The 19,040-nt window shown below is 37.3% G+C and overlaps 1 protein-coding gene across 4 annotated transcripts in view; it reads left to right on the forward strand.

Annotated features, from left to right (window-relative positions):
* LOC125346159 (ribitol-5-phosphate transferase FKTN-like) overlaps nt 1-19,040 on the forward strand; it is a 65,675-nt gene that overhangs the window by 22,285 nt on the left and 24,350 nt on the right. The window lies entirely within an intron of this gene.

A 19,040-nucleotide genomic window follows, 5' to 3' on the forward strand; every position in this document is an offset into this window, starting at 1 on the left:
GCAGTGAAGTTTAAATGAAGAAACAGAGATTGAATGGGACTGAGTCCATGAGTGTTAGGCAAGCTTTAGACAGTGCCTTTAATGTAGACTGAAATCTAATTCTAATAGAACACATGGACTTAACAGCTACCATATTTATTAATTTAAGATGCACCATTATTTTATGTGCTACTAAGAAAGGAAAACTGTGGCCAGTTAAAAGACACATGACTCATAGAAGTGTCTCAGAATTGATGAAATGTAATATATTAGATATAATTAACATCTAAAAAAATTTAATGCTGCCCTGTCAAGACTATAATACACTTATATAGGAAAAGATCAGAGAGATCACAAGTATGATGTCCTGTATGATACAGTTGACCTATCTTCAATTGCAAGAGAGAGAATGAGAATGGGAACACAAAGAATATGCGGTTTAGGGTCAGGCAGATATGGGAATCATCTCTATTAACTGATATGTAACCTTTACTTTTCTGAATTTTAATTGCCTCATATACTAAATTTAGGTATTATTATGAACATTTTACACATTATAACAGCCTTAGAAAGTGGACATTTTTCTTTTTAAAACCAGTACTGAGGCATGAACTTAGGGCCTTCTGCTTGTTCATCTTGATTGCTTGCTTGGGTAGCACTTGAGCCATGTCTACGGCTTGGCTCTTTGCTTGTTATTTTGGAGATGTAGTCTTGCAAGTTTTTCTGCCAGGCAACTTCAAACCATAGTCCTCCAGATCTCAAGTCTCCTGAGTAGATAGGATTTTAGGTGTGAGCCATTAGTGTCTGACCAGAAGGTATTCTCTGAGTCAGTAAGAATTTACTCTTTGGAGGCCAGAGTTATGATTCATATGCACTGCACCCAGAGTTTAAACCCAAATACTTTAAAAAGAAAAAACAGTGTTACTTTTGCAAGATCACATATAACATAAATGAAAGAATCACACAGCAGTCTATCTCTGGAGTTTATACTTTTGACCACAATTTCATACAGCTCCCTAATACATTTGAGAATGTAAAGCACTTAGCATGGTGCTTAGCACTTAGTAAATTTGCAACATGTAAAAAGTTATCGTTGTTTAACATTATTAGCATGTATACTACTATGTGATTACTGTCATTATTGCCATTATTATTGTAGTCATGGGACCAGTGGCATAAATTTGAGCAGTTGAGCATAAACAAAAGTATTTTGTAAGTACAGGAGAGGAATTATACACTCATACTAGTTTCTTGTGAGTTCATTGATCTATCCTAGTAGGATCCCTAAAACTTTACTTGAAGGCAAGGAGTCTTTGCTTAAAATTAAATTTGTTCTGGAAGCTTGAGAGTAGTCCAAACCTTTTTCACAAAGTCCCCCCGAGGGACACGGATCCCAGGAGCTTGTTCTTTTTTTTTTTTTTTTTTTTTTTTTGCCAGTCCTGGGCTTTGGACTCAGGGCCTGAGCACTGTCCCTGGTTTGTTTTTGCTCAAGGCTAGCACTTTGGCACTTGAGCCACAGCGCCACTTCTGGCCATTTTCTGTATATGTGGTGCTGGGGAATTGAACCTAGGACCTGTATACAAGGCGAGCACTCTTGCCACTAGGCCATATCCCCAGCCCCTAGAGCTTGTTCTTTGAACTTTATTGTTTTGCTTTATGACAACAGATTACCAGAGCTAATATTAGCTTTTTTATTCTTAATTTTCCTTCTAATGGATAAATATTTCTCACTCGTGATCTTCAAGGCACAAAGCAAAAGAACTGTTCATTTCCAACCATGACACTGCTGAATAGAGAGAGTGTCTTTCATTCTGCTTCTACTGCTCTTTATAGTAGCAGTGTTTGGGAAGTGTGAAGTGTTCTGACTATTTAACAAGAGAAATGAGCAGTGATAAAACTGCCTGGACAGATGGTGTGAGTCCCAGATTTTCTACCATGTGAGTGTGACCTTAAAAGGCAGAGAAAAGAACTAGCTGTGCAGAATTGCAGAATCACAGAGTCGTTTCTTTGGAAGATTTCCTCAGCCATATGTCATTTTCATTCTTTTCAGCACTATTTACTTTGAGGAAATACAGTATTTTTTAACACTGCTGTTCCTAGGGGAAAGGAAAAGCCAAACCTTTAAAATAATGTAAAGGTTTTATCTTTATAATAGTTTTTTTATTCATGTGTAATGCATGTTTAGAAAATATTTAAAATATAGGATGCTTAACAATTTTTTAAAGGGGAGAAAGGAACTTAGGAAGACAGAAAGAAGTGCATGCCCACTGAATGATGTCTTTAACCCTAAGATATAATAATAATTTTAATAGCAATAGCAGTGAGAAAAATGTAGTTACCATAGTGTCTACTGGCTATCAGGCACTGCATTACATATTTACTATATATAATTTTAGATAATTTTATATTATCTCTACAGGCTAGGTAGTCTCACACCAGCTAGATATGAGAAACCAATTGCTCAGAGAAGTAAAGAACTTTAATCAAGGTCATCGTCCATTAACCTCACTTTATTTTACTCAAACCTACATCTTCTAAGCATTATTAGGCTAAGTAAGTAAGTACTTACACTTAATTAGAACACTACCTGGCCCATTGGTTTTTTTTTTTTTTTTTTTTTTTTTCGGCCAGTCCTGGGCCTTGGACTCAGGGCCTGAGCACTGTCCCTGGCTTCCTTTTGCTCAAGGCTAGCACTCTGCCACTTGAGCCACAGCGCCACTTCTGGCCATTTTCTGTATATGTGGTGCTGGGGAATTGAACCCAGGGCCTCATGTATACGAGGCAAGCTCTCTTGCCACTAGGCCATATCCCCAGCCCCACTACCTGGCCCATTGGAAATACTTTATTAGTACTAGCCAATGTTGCTACTGTCTCTACTGTCTTATTATTCCTATCACTGTTGTTTTAAGTATTGTGCTCTTCTGGCATAAAGCAAAGCATCTTCCATACTTGTAGTTGAATCATCTTGTTTAATTCTCAGAACAACATTGTAAGGGAAATTGTAATATGGTTGCCTTTATTTTCTGAGTGAGGAGATTAAGGTAGAGTTAAAACTCCAACTTAAGTCTATATCTTTTCAGAGTCTATGTTCTTATCTGCATATTCTGTTAAATGTCACTATAGTCTCTGTCCTTGTTAGTAGTTCTTTGATGAAAGCATTGTCATCCTACTAGACCTACTACAATGGCCTCTAATATGAAACTTTCTGTTCCTTAGGCTAGTAGTACGTTCCTTGTACCTTCTTATATTTGCAGTTGCTGCCCATTTGATAAACCTCAGAAAATTTTCATTATCCTCTGTGGACCACATGCCCATTCAAATGTGGAAAGTGTGACTTCTATGTAATATATTACTTCATTTCTATATAATTTATTTCTGTATGTACTAAGGATACTGAAATAACTCTTAGTTTTTGCTCTCAAACATGTCATAATCTAGACCACAAAAAATAGATATTAAAGTACTCTGTCAGTCTAGTTACTGAACTATGCAAACTACAATTGAGATAGCAAATCAACTCTGTATCTAGAAACGACAGCAAGGAAGTATGACTTAAAAACAGAGAGATTGCCGGGTGCTGGTGGCTCATGCCTGTAATCGTAGCTACTCAGTAGGCTGATATCTGAGGATCAGGGTTCAAGCACAACCCAGGCAAGGAAGTCCATAAGACTCTTATCTTCAATAAGTTAACAAACAAACAAAGCCAGAACTGGAGTTGTGGCTCAAGCACAAAAAGAAGCTCAGGGATAGCACGCGGGCCCAGCGTTCAAGCCCCAGGACTGACTGACCAAAACAAAACAAAACAAAAATAAACAGACAGGTTGGTTAGATAGATTTAAGAATATGGCAAACGACTTTGATCCCATTTTTTTTAATTTAAAATTTTCAGAGAGCATCTTTTCATATAAAGTAAAGGACTTTATTAGGGAATATTTCCTTGAATTTCTAGATGCCCAGAAGTGGAGTTATTGAATCGAAAGATATGAGCCAAAGATAAGCTTGCGTGGGCACACATACACACACACACATACACACACATACGCAAACACACTGACCTGAAGCTGGGTGTCAGTGGCTGGAATCCTAGCTACTCAGGAGGCTAAAATCTAAGGATCACGATTCAAAGCCAGCCAGTGCAGGAAAGTCCATTAGAATCTTATCTCCAGTTCACCAGTAGAAGAATACCAGAAGTAGAGAGCTGTGGCTCAAAGTGGTAAAGCTAGCCTTGAGCTGAAGAGCTCAGGGACAGCACCCAGGCCCAGAAATCAAGCCCCATGACCTACACAGAGGGGCGAGGGGGGAGGAGGGGTAGGGTGAGGGAATCAGATGTAATCATTGCACACTATATGGATGTGTTGAACTAAAACACTAAACTCCATTAGTATGTACAATTAATATGATTTAATAAAAATAAAGGAAAATTATTAACCAAGTTGGCTTCAGATGGCCATTTTATCACACATACAAATTTAACAGCTATATCATTCAGATAATAAGCAATCATATATCACACTTACTATATACCCTGAGCTAAACCTCAATCTTGATAAATATCCATTGAATGAATCGATGAATTAATGACATGAATAAATTGATCTTTTTTTTTTTTTTTTTTTTTTTTTTTTTTTTTGGCCAGTCCTGGGCCTTGGACTCAGGGCCTGAGCACTGTCCCTGGCTTCTTCCCGCTCAAGGCTAGCACTCTGCCACGTGAGCCACAGCGCCACTTCTGGCCATTTTCTGTATATGTGGTGCTGGGGAATCGAACCTAGGGCCTCATGTATCCGAGGCAGGCACTCTTGCCACTAGGCTATATCCCCAGCCCACATAAATTGATCTTTAATCATACTTGTTCTTTTCTTTTTTTGTTCTGATCCTGGGACTAGAACTCAGGTCCTGGGCACTTTCCCTGAGTTTTTGTGCTCATGGCTAGTGCTCTACCATGTGAGCCACAACTCTACTCTGATTTTTTGGGAAGGTGGGGGGCAAGGTAGGGAGTAGTTAATTGGAGATAAAAATTTCATGGATTTTCCTGCCCAGGCTGGCTTTGAACTGATCTCTGCCTCCTTAGTACCTAGAATTATAGGCATACACACTGGCGCCAAGCTGATATTTAGTAATTCTGAAAAAGAAAAGATGTGATTCTTTGATTTTCAGATGGACTTCCTAAAAAGTTATGCAAATTTTTATATAGCCACCAAGAGTGAGAGTACTACATGTTGCTGAAATTTTTCATTGTAGTTACAAGCTAGTTATATGTAGTTACATGTAATCATGACTTCAGAATGGTTCCTTTCATCAACTCTTCTTTTTTTTTCTTATTTTTTGTCAAAGTGATGTACAGAGAGGTTACAGTTTCATATGCTAGGCATTGGATACATTTCTTGTACTGTTTGTTACCTCCTCCCTCATTCTCCCCTCCCCCCTCCCCCTTTCCTTCTCCCTCCTTGAGTTGTTCAGTTGGTTTACACTCATCAACTCTTTTTTTTTTTAAGTTTTTATTATAAAACTGATGTACAGAGAGGTTACAGTTTCATACGTTAGGCATTGGATACTTTTCTTGTACCGTTTGTTACCTTGTCCCTCATACCCCCCTTCCCCCTCCCTCCTTCCCCCCCTGCGGTGTTCAGTTCACTTACACCAAACAGTTTTGCAAGTATTGCTTTTGTTGTTGTTTCTCTTATTTTACCCTTTGTCTCCCAATTTTGGTATTCCCTTTGAATTTCCTAATTCTAATACCAGTACACACTGTTTCCCATTCACTCAGATAAGATTACAGAGATATACACTCATCAACTCTTTTCCCATCTCTTTTACTAATTGGGTATGTCTTAATAACTTTTTTTTTTTTTTTTTGCCAGTCCTGGGGCTTGAACTCGGCCTGAGGTACTCACTGTCCCTGGCTTCTTTTTGCTCAAGGCTAGCACTCTACCACTTGAGCCACAGCTCCACTTCCGGCTTTTTCTATGTATGTGGTGCTTAGGAATCGAACCCAGGGCTTCATGTATATGATGTGAGTACTTTTACCACTAGGCCATATTCCCAGCCCACTGGGCATGTCTTGTATCATAAAACTGAGTCATTCATTGATGGCACATTACCATTAATTACCATTATCTCTCTTTGTTTCTTTCTTTTTTTTTTTTTTCCCAGTCCTGGGCTTGAACTCAGGGCCTAGGCTCTGTCTCTGAGACTTTCTGTGTTCAAAGCTAGTGCTCTATGACTTGAGACACAGCACTACCTGTGGCTTTTTCTGAGTAGTTTATTAGAAATAAGTGTCTCATGGATTTTCCTTTCAGTCCTGGCTTCAAACCATGATCCTCAGATCTCAGCCTCCTGAGTAGATACAATTACAGGTGGGAGTAACCAGTGCCTAGCTATTATTACCTTTCTGTCAACTATTGGAAACATACATTGGCTTCTGTTCCTACCAAGTCCCTCCCTCCACTTTCTAGTGTCCATTTCAAAGTTCAGTTGTAAACATATTGTTTTTAGTGTCTCATTTCAGGTACTTGCTAGACACTGTATAAACTTCCATATCAAAATTTGGTACAGACATGGTTTGGGGAGAATAAGCTCAGGAATCAATGAGCCCTGGCTTCAGATGTGCATTCTGCTCTTTGTGTTACCTAATTATCTGAGCTTCAGAATTCTTCTTCATAGAGTGAAAATAACACTACATCCCTCACAGCATATTAAATAGTGTGAAATCATCTGGTTTACTCATTGGGACATATTAGATTCTCAACTGTTGGTTGGTTCTGAATTGGACATATAGTACCCAGAAATCTAATCAGGAAGGTTCACTTGTATGTAGCAATTTAGAAAAAGATCACTTAGTAGTGAATTTAAGTGTGCTACACATGTTACAAAGAATATAGACTTTCTCTACATATAGCTGTAGAGATACAGATACAGGAATAAAAAAAAAGTGCTATAGATCAAGCACAATTTTAATTAATGTAAGTTATATAGAAGGGATATAGAGCAATATTGATTAACTTTGGTGTTAGGCTGCAGAATTTTGGATTTGACATAATAATTGATAGAGTTCCTCTTAGGGTTTTGGGTGGCAAATGTAGTAGAAATTTGAAGCCATATAAAGGGATATTTTAATGCACAGTTAATGTACAGTATAATGTTCAGTTAATGGAGAACCTCACACGAAAAGCTGTTATAACAAGCTAGAGTTGGATGCATGAGAACCTCAACTAAACAGTAGCTACTTGGAAGAATTAGTAAAAGGACATAACACCACACCTGGTATGAACAAGGGAGCCCTGAGCCCGAAGGGGAGCCCAAGAAAACTCTAAAGCCAGTGTAACTTATTAGTTCATATTAGAACTGGAGAAAATTAAGAATTAGAGAATAATCATGCATACTTTTTAAATTAAAATTTCACAGATAGAGGTAAGTATATAAAATGAACTACTGTTCCAAGAATTGTCAAATGATCAAACATATAACCATCCCATTTAAAAATAGACTTGCCACCACCCCAAAACCTACATTTTTTTTTGCCCTTAAAATCAAAGCTCCTCCTATAAAGTAACAGCTATCCTGACTTCTAGTATTATAGTGTAGGTATACCATTTTATATAAATGGAATCATGGTGCTTTTTTTTCCTACATGTTTCTGAGAATCCATATGTTTGCTGTTGATGTTAAAGCTATTTGGTCATTTTGCTGCACGGCTATACCATAAATATTTATCAAGTCCACTTGTCATTGGCTCTTTTGGCAGTTTTTAGTTGAGGACTTAACAGGATGCTATAGTGAAGTTTCTGTACATGTCTTTGAATGCCATAATCATATTTGTCTTTTTCCTTTCAAACTGCTATATTAAATAATAAGACAATAGACACTAAGTGGCTTAGAATCTCTAGTCATTTGTTTCTCACAGTCCTGAAGGCTAGGAAGTCCAAAATTAAGGTGCCAACATGACTGGGTTCTGGTTAGGGTGTTCCTCCAGTTTGTAAATAGTGGGAAAGGCCAGCAAACTCCCTCAGGCCCTTGTATAGTGCATCAATGTTATTCATGAGTGCTCTACACTCATGACCTGATCATCTCCCAAAGGCCTCACCCCTTAGTTCAGAAGACTTGAGATCAGGATTTCAGCATTTCAGGATTTCAAGGAGGGTAAAAACATTTAGATGATAGCAATAGTTTTCTGTTGAGTGTATACATAAAGTGTGGGATTCTTTGACCATACAATATAAGGTATACATTTTTTAACTTCAGTATCTTGATTCTAAATAGTTTCCAAAGTTGCCTATACTGACTTAATAATGTATTATAGGATTTTCTGTTGCCTCACATTCTCACCATCAGTTGGTATTGTCAGACCTATGATTTTAACCATTTTGGTAGGTATGTAGTTTTATTTTCTACACTCCTAATTACTTAATTGGGAGAATTGGGGGGGGGGGCGTCACTGCTTTTTTTTTTTTTTTTTTCTTCTACTGATCATTCAGATAATCTCTTAAGGGCAGATTGTGAAATGCTTTTCCTGAGTTGTCAATCTTTTTCTTACTATTTGTGGCTTCCACATATTGATATTTCCCCCTGCTTTGTCTGTTTTTTCTCTTTACTTTTTTAATGGTAAATTATTCTACAAAAGTTCTTTTCCCTTCCTTTTCCCTTCCCTTCCCTTCCCAATCCTGGGGCTTAAACTCAGTATGTGGGCACTCTCTCTGAGCTTCTTTGGTTCAAGGCCACCACTCTACCACTTGAGCCACAGTACCGCTTCCAGCTTTTTTTTGTTTATGTGGTACTGAGGAATCAAACCCAGGGCTTCATGCATGCTAGGCAAGAATTCTTCCACTAAGCCACATTCCCAGCCTTGCTGTTCTTTTATCTTGAGACTGTGAAAGATACTCTCCATATTACCTTCTAGAAATTTTATTGATTTACATACAAAATAAACTAGGTTTTATTTGGATTCACCTAGCTTGTCCATTAGTGTCCTTTTTCTGGTCTAAGACCCAGTCTGGTTGCATTTAGACACCTTCACTTTTGCAATTTGATTTTGGTCGAAGACTTTAAGAATATTGCTAGTAATACCAGCTTATCCACCATTACATGTCTTGGTTCTGTAGGATCAAGGGCATTAAATTGCCTTCTCTCTGGAACTGCTTCTTAGTTACTTCTATCTGGAAATAATCTCAGCCTCTTCGTTTCCATAATTTTTCTTAACTTCTTTTATGCTTTATTGGAATATCTTGGCTGACTTGTCCTTCCTGAGTGATAGATAAAAATCAGACTTGGTGTGTCTATTGGACTGAGTGAGCCTTGAAGCCTTCTTGAAAAGAAATCAAGTTCTCTTAAGTGTAGTCTACATTGTTTAGTAAGGATGATAGTGACACCACATAATGACTTGATCCAATCTAGCACCCTTTGAGATTTAAAGCCATAAAATTAAATCACTAGTTTTTCTTAATCATTGTTTCCCAAGAAGTAAAGAGTTTGGTGCAGAACAGTCCTCATGGATTCCCTCAGCATCATAGATTGATACTATGCTCTTAACTCATAACTCTCCAGAAACACATTTGTCTCTTTAGTACTTACAGCTGTGAAACTAAAAAGGGAAATTTGAATAATTTCTTTAAATGAGTGTATTGAAAACATTGACTTTTCTAAAATGATCTCGCATTTCCTGCTCTATTTATGCATTCATATTTTACAACATATGGATTATGTCTTAGGTCTCCTTAATTATACTTCCAAACCATACTTAGTAGCAGGTGTAAAATTGAGGGGTTGAGGAAAGAACTTTGAATAGATGTTACATGGTAACATTTATAAGATAAACTAAGGAAACAGTTCCTTATATAGTAGGCCTTGCTTTCGGAGGGAAGAAGGGTACTAGGGATTGAACTCAGGGCTTGTATTTCCTAAAAAGGTGCTCTTTACTAAGCCATTTCTCCAGCTCTGATTTTTTTCAGGTTATTTTTTAGATAGGGTCTTATTTGACCCATGTATGTTTGGCTTCCTGGTAGTTTGGATAACAGGTATTCCCCCACCAAGTCCAGCCCTTCATTGAAAAAAAGTTGCCTGGAACTCCTGGACTTTTTCCTGCCTGGGCTGGCCTCAAATTGTGATCCTAAGGATCTCAGCCACCCAAGTAGCTAGGATTATAGGCCTAAGCCACCAGCACAGACTTGAGCTTTGTTTTTCAAAGACAAGAGTCCTTCAGAATGAATAAATAGCAAATCTTTTATTTATGTAAAGTAAAAATAAAACTATTATATATTTTGGTCTTCCAATATATTAATGTTAGGTCGTATCCCATGATAAAAACATATTTGCATGAGAAGACTTGCACACAATGTTTTTGGCACTTCTATTCATACTAGACAAAAAGTAAAAACAACTCTCATGCTCATCTTCTTGTGACTAGATATACAAATTATGTTTACATTTATTTGAATTCTAGCACAGGCAAAACCAAAGAAGAATATAGTAAGATGATTCCTTGCCTGGAATCATGGTGGATTGCTTCATGACTAACACAGAGAGAACTTTGGGTTTTAGAAATGTTCAATACTTGACTGATGTAGTCATTCTATAAGTATATATATTTTTCCAAACTTCAGCATTTAAATTGGATGCATTTTGTTCTGTGTAAATCATGCCTCAAAAATTTGGCTTCTGGGATTGGGGTTGTGACTCAAGTGATATATTTAAAAGGCATGAAGCTACCCTGAGTTCAAACCCCAGTAGAGAAAAGAATCCAAGATTGTATCTTGGGATACAGGGCTTGCATGGGCCCAGAAGCAATGAATTTAATCAGGGCAGATCTGATAGCAATAATAAAGGCTGAGACTTTTGCAATGATTAGATAAACTAGGTAACCTGATATCAAAATTAAAAAAAGCCTTGCCAGGACACTAGAGTCTCATGCCTATAATCCTAGCTACTCTGGAGGCTGATATCTGAGGATCTAGAGATTCTAAGCCAGCCCAAGCAGGAAAGCCTAGTAAGACTCTTATCTCCATTTAACCACCAGAAAACTCTAAGTGGCACTGTGGCTCCAAGTGGTAGAGCTCTAGCCTTGAGCCAAAGAGCTTGGCCCAGCATTCAAGCCCCATGACCGACTACAGAAAAGCCTTTTATATATAGCATGAAGTTTGAATCATAAGTTGGACCATTTTCTTTATCATATCCAAAAAGAAATTGTGTAAGAACTATCTGAAACAAAATAACTAAGCATCTGATTTTCATTGGTAAACTATAGATCTAGTTTTCTTTTTTAATTATGTAGGAGCAATAAAATGTCCCAAGACTTTGTCATCTGGCATTAAAGACCAATATTATACTTTTTATTGTTGTTGTCAATTGTGGGGCTTGAACTGAGGACCTGGGTGCTGTCTCTGAGCCCTTTTGCTCAAGGCTAGAGCTCTACCACTTTGAGCCACAGCACCACTTCCATTATTCTGGTGATTAACTGAAGATAAGAGTCCTCAGACTTTCTTGCTCTGGCTAGCATGGAACTGTGACCCTCAGATCTCAGCCTCCTGAGGAGCTAGGATTACAGGCCTGAGCCGCCAGCACCAGGCCATATTTTTAATTGACAGTTTTTTAATGTAGTTATGTTTATACATTCAAGTATTTAAATGATATCCTTTTAGATTTTGATTCCTCTACTCATTGAAGATATAAATTTCAGCCAGGCACCAGTGGCTTACACCTGTAATCCTAGCTACTGAGGAGGCTAGGATCTGAGGATTCCAGTTTGAAGCCAGCCTGGGCAGGAAAGTCTGTGAAACTCTTATCTCCAATAAACTACACAGGAAAAGTCTGCTCTGAAAAGTATATTAACAATTTTTCTATGTATCATCTTTTGCTATTGTATTGTCTGTGGTATCATTGTGAAAGATTTACTGGGAGATATTATTTTATAAAAAGATTAGATTGCATACAGAAATGGTTTTCAAAAGTTGAATCTAATTCTTACATGACTTTAAGAGCAAGATTTATGGCTGGTAGTAGTGGTGCATGGGGATGAGGGAATTGGATCACGAATTCCTGGCTAGCCAGAGCTATAAGGCAAGGCCCTATTTGAAAGGAAAAAACAAGATTGGTGGTGATGAGTTATAATTAATGTGACACAGTAATACTTCCTTTGTTATACTTGCTTTCTGCAGACAAAGCACTGAGGAACATTTTAAAGGCATATCTGTGCTAAAGAAAATAGGATAAATGATGAAAAAGCTGTTCTTAAAGATAATTTTCATTATTTAGACAGACAGGAAGAATCAGATAATAAATCTGAAGAAAGCACAATACCAAAACAAATTGTTTGCAGACTATCAGAGAAAATAGACTGCTCACCAAGAGGCATTATGCATGCCTTAGCAGCAATAGAAATCAGAAGATAATGTAGCAAACACTGAGGAGAAATACTTGTCAACTAACAATATATATAGTTAAAACTAATGTTCAAGAAAAGGTAAAAATATCATTTACTTACATGCAAAGAGTAAGAAAGTATATGCCTTACAGATTACCCTTAGAGGCAGAACTCAGAGGGAAGACGTGATATACATACATGTGTATATGTATGTATAATTGTTGCAAACAAAAATGAATAAAATTATATCTGTAAGCTAGGTATGGTGGCTCAAGTCTGTAATCCTAAATACTTGGGAGGTAGAGATTGAGGGATTTGGATTTGAGACCAACCTTACCATAAAAATTCACAAGACAATATCTCAATCAATAACTGGGCAAGGTGGAAAATGTTTATTATTACAGTTTTGGGGAAAGTACATGGCTGCACCTAGTGGCACACTGAGAAACACAAGTATACAGATTACAGCCCAGGACAGTCTATACATAAAGAGAGGCCCTACCTTGAAAGTAACCCATGTAAACAGGGGCTAGAGGCATGGCTTAACTTGGTAGAGCACATTATGCCTAGCAAGCATGATGCCCTGAGTTTAATTCTCAGTACACAAGCACACACACATACTCATACATAATATCTAAATGATAGACATTACTTTTTAAAAACTGATAGCTAGTGTATCAAAATGAGAAAGATCAAAGAGGAAAACTTGACAGTGACTTGAGGAAGAAGTGGCATGGTCTAGATTTCATCTGTAGAAAGATGGTAGAGGTTCTGCATAATTTAGTCATGAATAGAAAATGTGACAGTGAAATAAGTATCTTTAAAAAATTGCTAGCTCGAAAGGAAATATTAAAAAAAACATTGAAACAAAGCAGAGAGAACGAAGGAATGAATTTAACTTTTCAGAATCCAAATAAAATAATCAAGGTAGAAAAGGGGTTTTAAAAAGTATGGTAATTTGAAAACACTGCATTAATTTATTCATTCTACACTAACATCTCTCTGAGGTGTACATACCATTATTCTCTCCATTTTATAAATGGGGGAATGCACCAAGAAATTGGGTATGGCCACACAGTTAGTTTTGTGAATCAGATTGGAGTCTGGACAGAGTGACTCTAAACTAGTTCTAAGTAAGTCTAATTATATTACTATCATAATAAATGTAAACAGATCAAGCTAGCCTTCAAAAAGTCAAAGGTTATCAAATAGGAAAACAATTTAACTTGCAATAGGTACATCTAAAGCAAACAGGGCAAGCTTTCACACAGGAAGCTTGAAAATAATAGGGATAGAAATTATTAGCCAAAGAAAACTCATACTTTAATATTAGAATCAGAAAAAATAGAATTTTAGAAGGGAAATATCAATTTATTATCTTTCAAAGAAATAGTCCACCAAGAAACACTACTGTATAAGAACTTCTGTGACTGTCAATATGGCCTTTCAAACTATAACTAAAAGTATTACTGGGGGCTGGGGATATGGCCTGGTGGCAAGAGTGCCTGCCTCGGATACACGAGGCCCTAGGTTCGATTCCCCAGCACCACATATACAGAAAACGGCCAGAAGCGGCACTGTGGCTCAAGTGGCAGAGTGCTAGCCTTGAGCAGGAAGAAGCCAGGGACAGTGCTCAGGCCCTGAGTCCAAGGCCCAGGACTGGCCAAAAAAAAAAGTATTACTGGTGATGTAGTTCAGGGCTAGATCACTTGTCTGGCATGTACAAGTCTCTGGGTTCAATCTCCAGCGCTATAACACACACACACGTTTGTGTGTGTGTGTGTGTGTATAAAATAATGGTGACTATACTTATCAACTGTAGGAGTTTTACAAAAGTTTATCATGGACTGCAGGTTTTTATAACCAGCCCCCCTGCAGACCACTAGCGTCCCAATAAAGACTCCAAAATTTGGACTTAAAAAAAAGTTTATCATGTACTACATCATAAAGGTAATTTTAGTAAATTTTAAAGCATTAATATAAATCCAAATTGTAAGGTTTGCCAGAAAGGAAGCCCACCACATGGTTCAGAAGTTTGCTGGGGGGAAAGCAAACTGCCAGCCCACACAGATGGAGGCGTGGGGAGACAGAAGGGAAGGAAGAAGGGAAAAAGAAAAGGAAAGAGCGGGGACTGTGTTGAGCTGGATTATATAGGAAAAGGTGGGAGATATGGCCAGGTGGATTGCATGTGACCTCAGAGAAGGAGGAGGTAACTTCCGGGTGTGCCAGTTACCTAGTTAATGCAGGTACTGGGCACAGACTTAAACAGGTGGGGGGCATCTGCATGGACCCTCCTGGGGGTGGACCTTACACAAATTTTCCTCTATGTATGAATATACGCATGTATGTAATGTAATTCTCCACATAAATGAGTCAAATAAGGGAGAAAAAAATTAATTCTGTGACCACAAGAAAATTAGTTAGAAATTGACAGTTAAAAGATATTTTTGTTTGTTTGTTTCTGCCATACTAGACATTGAACATAAATAGAACATGCTATGCAAGGGCTCCACCACTGAGCCATGTCCTTTATCCCTAAAATATACCTTTTTATAATCTGTGAAATTTGAAATACCCTCCTTAACATCTAGTAAATTTGAAAGGATATTCTGTTCGAAATTATAAAATACTGGGAGTTAAAAATAATATAGGTACTAGATACTACAATTTTCAGGATAGCTAAAAGGGTTCAAATAAATGTGTGGCCTTATAAGTATGAAAAAATATTTATTGAAAATTGAGCATTCACCTAAATATTATTAAAGATAAATGCACTATGGAAAATGGGAAAAAAGAAGCCAAGATAAGAAATAACAAATTATAAAACAATAAATCTTACTTATATATTATATAAGTAATAAAAAATACAAACCCAGCCATTCTGAATGGTAGTTCTTTTGAATATTAGGCTTGTGCTCAAGGCCTCCCATTCTGCTTTTTTTGCTCATGGCTGGAGCTCTAACACTCAAGTCATGCCTCTAACTCCAGGGTTTTTTTGTTGGCTAATTTGGGATGAATCTCTTGTCTGCTCAAGCTGGCATCCAGCAGAGATCATCAGAGGTCACTTTCCTGAGTGTCTAGGAAGTACTGACCCAAATGATAGTTCTTAAAAGAAAGCATTGAAATGAGCAAAACAGACATTTAACAAGATGGATCAAGAAAAAGAGAAGATAATATTCAGTACTCAAACCTACAGTGTCAGACTCCCTGTAGTTTTATCTGTGTTGCCCCATGTACCATGTGGAAACATGAGTTCAGTCGCTGTGCAAATAAGAAAAATGTAAAGAATAAAATCTCCTAGGAAAATGTAAACTACAATCAAGAAGATTCAGGCAGCCTGTAGTCATTGAAGAAATTAAACTAGTAATCAGAAATCCTTTTTCTATTTTTGCCAAACTATGCAAGACTTAAGTTTACTAGGAACATCTTATCATGTGTTTGCAGATTACTCCTTTATTGATATAACCTGTTTTTAAAAGTGGAAAAGGGTGGGGCACTGGTGGCTCATGCCTATAATCCTAGCTACTCTGGAGGCTATAATCTCAAGATCACAGATCTAGACTAATGTGGAAAAATCTTGTGAGATTTTTATCTCCAATTAACTCATGTAGCAGAATGAGTAGTAGAATGCTAGCCTTGAACAAAAAATCTCAGGGAGGGTGGGAATGTGGCCTAGTGGTAGAGTGCTTGCCTAGCATGCAAGAAGCCCTGGGTTTGATTCCTCAGTATCACATAAATAAAAAATGCTGGAAGTGACACTGTGGCTCAAGTGGTAGAATTCTGGCCTTGAGCCAAGAATCTCAGGTACAGTGCCCAGGCCCTGGTTCAACTCCCAGGACACACTCATGCACACGCGTGCACGCACACATGCACGTGCACACAAACATAGAAAAATATATAGAAAAGGATTGGAGGCTTATCAGTATAACACCTATCTAGCTAGTGTAAGGCACTATGTTCAAACCACAGACACACACACACACACACACACACACACACACACACAAAACCCAAATAATTCTCTTAAGAGAATAAGCAAAACTAGATGTAGCACAAGAAAATTTAAGAAATGAGTTCAGAAGTGGCACTGTGGCTCGAGTGGTAGAGCACTAGCCTTGACTTGAAGAACTCAGGCACAGCCCCCTAGCCCAGAATTCAAGCCTTGTGATGGACAAAAAAGAAAGAAAGAAGGAAGGAAGGAAGGATTACTATAGAATTTTGTAGTGCACATGTATTAGAGTAACTCTCCAATTTAAAACACTAAAGAAGAAAACCGGAGCTGGGGTATGGCCTAGTGGCAAGAGTGCTTGCCTCATATACATGAAGCCCTGGGTTCAATTCCCCAGCACCACATATACAGAAAACGGCCAGAAGTGGCACTGTGGCTCAAGTGGCAGAGTGCTAGCCTTGAGCAAAAAAAGAAGCCAGGGACAGTGCTCAGACCCTGAGTTCAAGCCCCAGGCCTGGTAAAAAAAAAAAAAAAAAAAAAAAGAAAGAAAGAAAAGAAAAAAACTGATATGATTGTTTGTTAAAAAACTTTTGATAAATTTTATGATCAGCCAAAAGAAAATAAAAAGGCCTTTTAAGCAAATGTATATTAAAGGGAATCTGGAATTTCTTTAGTCTTATAAAGGAAATATAAGAAAATTCTAGAGTGAGCAGTCTTATTTAATGAGAAAATTTTAGAAGTCTTCCAATTAAAACCTGGGCGGAGGAGGGGGTGAGGAATGTTTGCTAGTTCCTGTTTCTACTAAACATATGCTTTAGGGTTCAGACACTTGGATAACAGAAGAAAAGACAGTAGGAGTTAAAAGAAGAAATAAGATCGCTAATGTGAATAAACCATGTGTGTGGTTTTGCAGAAATTCCTGTGGAAATAAAATGGCCCTGCTGTTCTACCTTGGGTTTATTGCTAACTTAAATCTTAAAAGGTCCTATTCAGTTTTAGAGGATGTAGTCTCTAATCTCTCTTGGCCTAGCTAATCAGTAATAATAAACACTGTTCTTATAAGATGCTGGAAAAGCCTTTTTCATTTAGCAATTATGTTCATAGATTGTACAGTTAAACCAATGAAAACAACTATCAAGTAGCCCTATAGGTTTTAAGGATATCTTAATTCTAACCTACTTTTAATTACAACTACAATTTTAGGCAAAAATAAAATGAGTAAGAAAAAAAGTGCTATAAATTAGAAATATATGAAAGAATTTTCTACAGTAAAATCGCTTGTATTCTGATTTGGGGTTGCCACAGTCTCAATTGAAATTTGTTCTAGGGTTTTACAGTACATCTCTGCCAAACATAATCATAGCTTTAAAACCCAGGGTAACATTGCAGACCTGTAAGGTATATTTCAGTCTAGTCATTATTTACTGGTAACCTGGATATGCTACATGGAATGTGCTTCTGTTATTCCCTTGTTCTCTTCCTCTCCACATTCCTATTTTACAATCATTTTTCACTTTTTATAGTTTGTTTATCCTTCTGTTTTCCTAGGAAGCTAGGATTTTTTTGTGCTAAGAGGATTAAAAAACAATTGGGGAGAAGAAAATCACAGAAAGTTGAGAGAAATTTCTGTTCAGAAACAAAAATGACGCTTGGGTTTAATTGTTGAATTTGTTACATATATTGTTTTGATTTTACTCATAAATCCTACATTGTTAAAGACATTTCTTTTGGAAAGTCTCTTATATTCAATTTTTTTTGTATTCTCTTGTATCCTGTTCATCCTAGATTTGTTCATTTTCTCTTTCAGTTTTTTGATGAGACTATAATGGCTAATACTTAAAGAGATGTTTCTTAGCCTGTGGTTCTAGATAGACAATCATTTCTGCCTCAGTTCAGTTTCAGTGTGTCAACCTGATCGACTGGGACAGGTGGACATTTTGCTAGCCAGCATTAGATTGAGGAGGGTGGAGGTTCATGGAAGATAGGTATATCTGATGACAAACTAAGCAATTCCATGAATATGAGTGTGCAGAGTAAAATTGGGATCAGCAGGTGGTGGGCCTAAGCTGTATCTTATTTCCTTCTCAGCTACAAGATTTATTCTGGCCATCTTTTCACATAAGCCAGCTGGAATTGTCCGTTAACTGCCAACTCCCATTGGTTTTTGTGGCAGGCACTCGTTGCTTTCTTTAGAATTTGTTCAGCTTCTCATTTTCATGTATGGCATCATGTTCACTTGGTGGTAAAACATGATACTAAAAAGTAGAATATGAGAAGTGATCTTTCTCTGGAGAATGTTCTAGTTATCTCATTCTCTCTTTAATCCTCTAATATTTTACATTCTTGTGATCTCTGCTATTGCCACTTCAGGATTGATTACTGAAATTCCTCCCCATGTTTGAAGAAAAGTTTCTCTGAAGATAGTAACACAGAATATGGAGCTGTATATAACAAATCAATCATTCCTACTAGTTTTAGCCTCCCTTTGTATCTTATTTTCTTGACCAAATCACTTTGAAAAACTACATTTTAGTTTTAACTCTTGAAAGTTAACTAGTAATCAGTATACTTCTACAATAAATACACTAAACCCACTCCTTAGGCTAATTTGTATATGTTTTTAGTATTTGAGACTATGGGTAGGATCTCTGGGAATGCAACTGGTAGTTCATGTGTATTCTTCATCCTTGGGAAGTCCAGGTGTTCAAAAAAATGGAAGTGATAAATTTCTTCCATCTTTTCATGACTATGTTTTGGCACCTT

The sequence above is a fragment of the Perognathus longimembris genome, chromosome 1 (genome assembly GCF_023159225.1).
Source record: "Perognathus longimembris pacificus isolate PPM17 chromosome 1, ASM2315922v1, whole genome shotgun sequence".
NCBI lineage: Eukaryota > Metazoa > Chordata > Mammalia > Rodentia > Heteromyidae > Perognathus > Perognathus longimembris.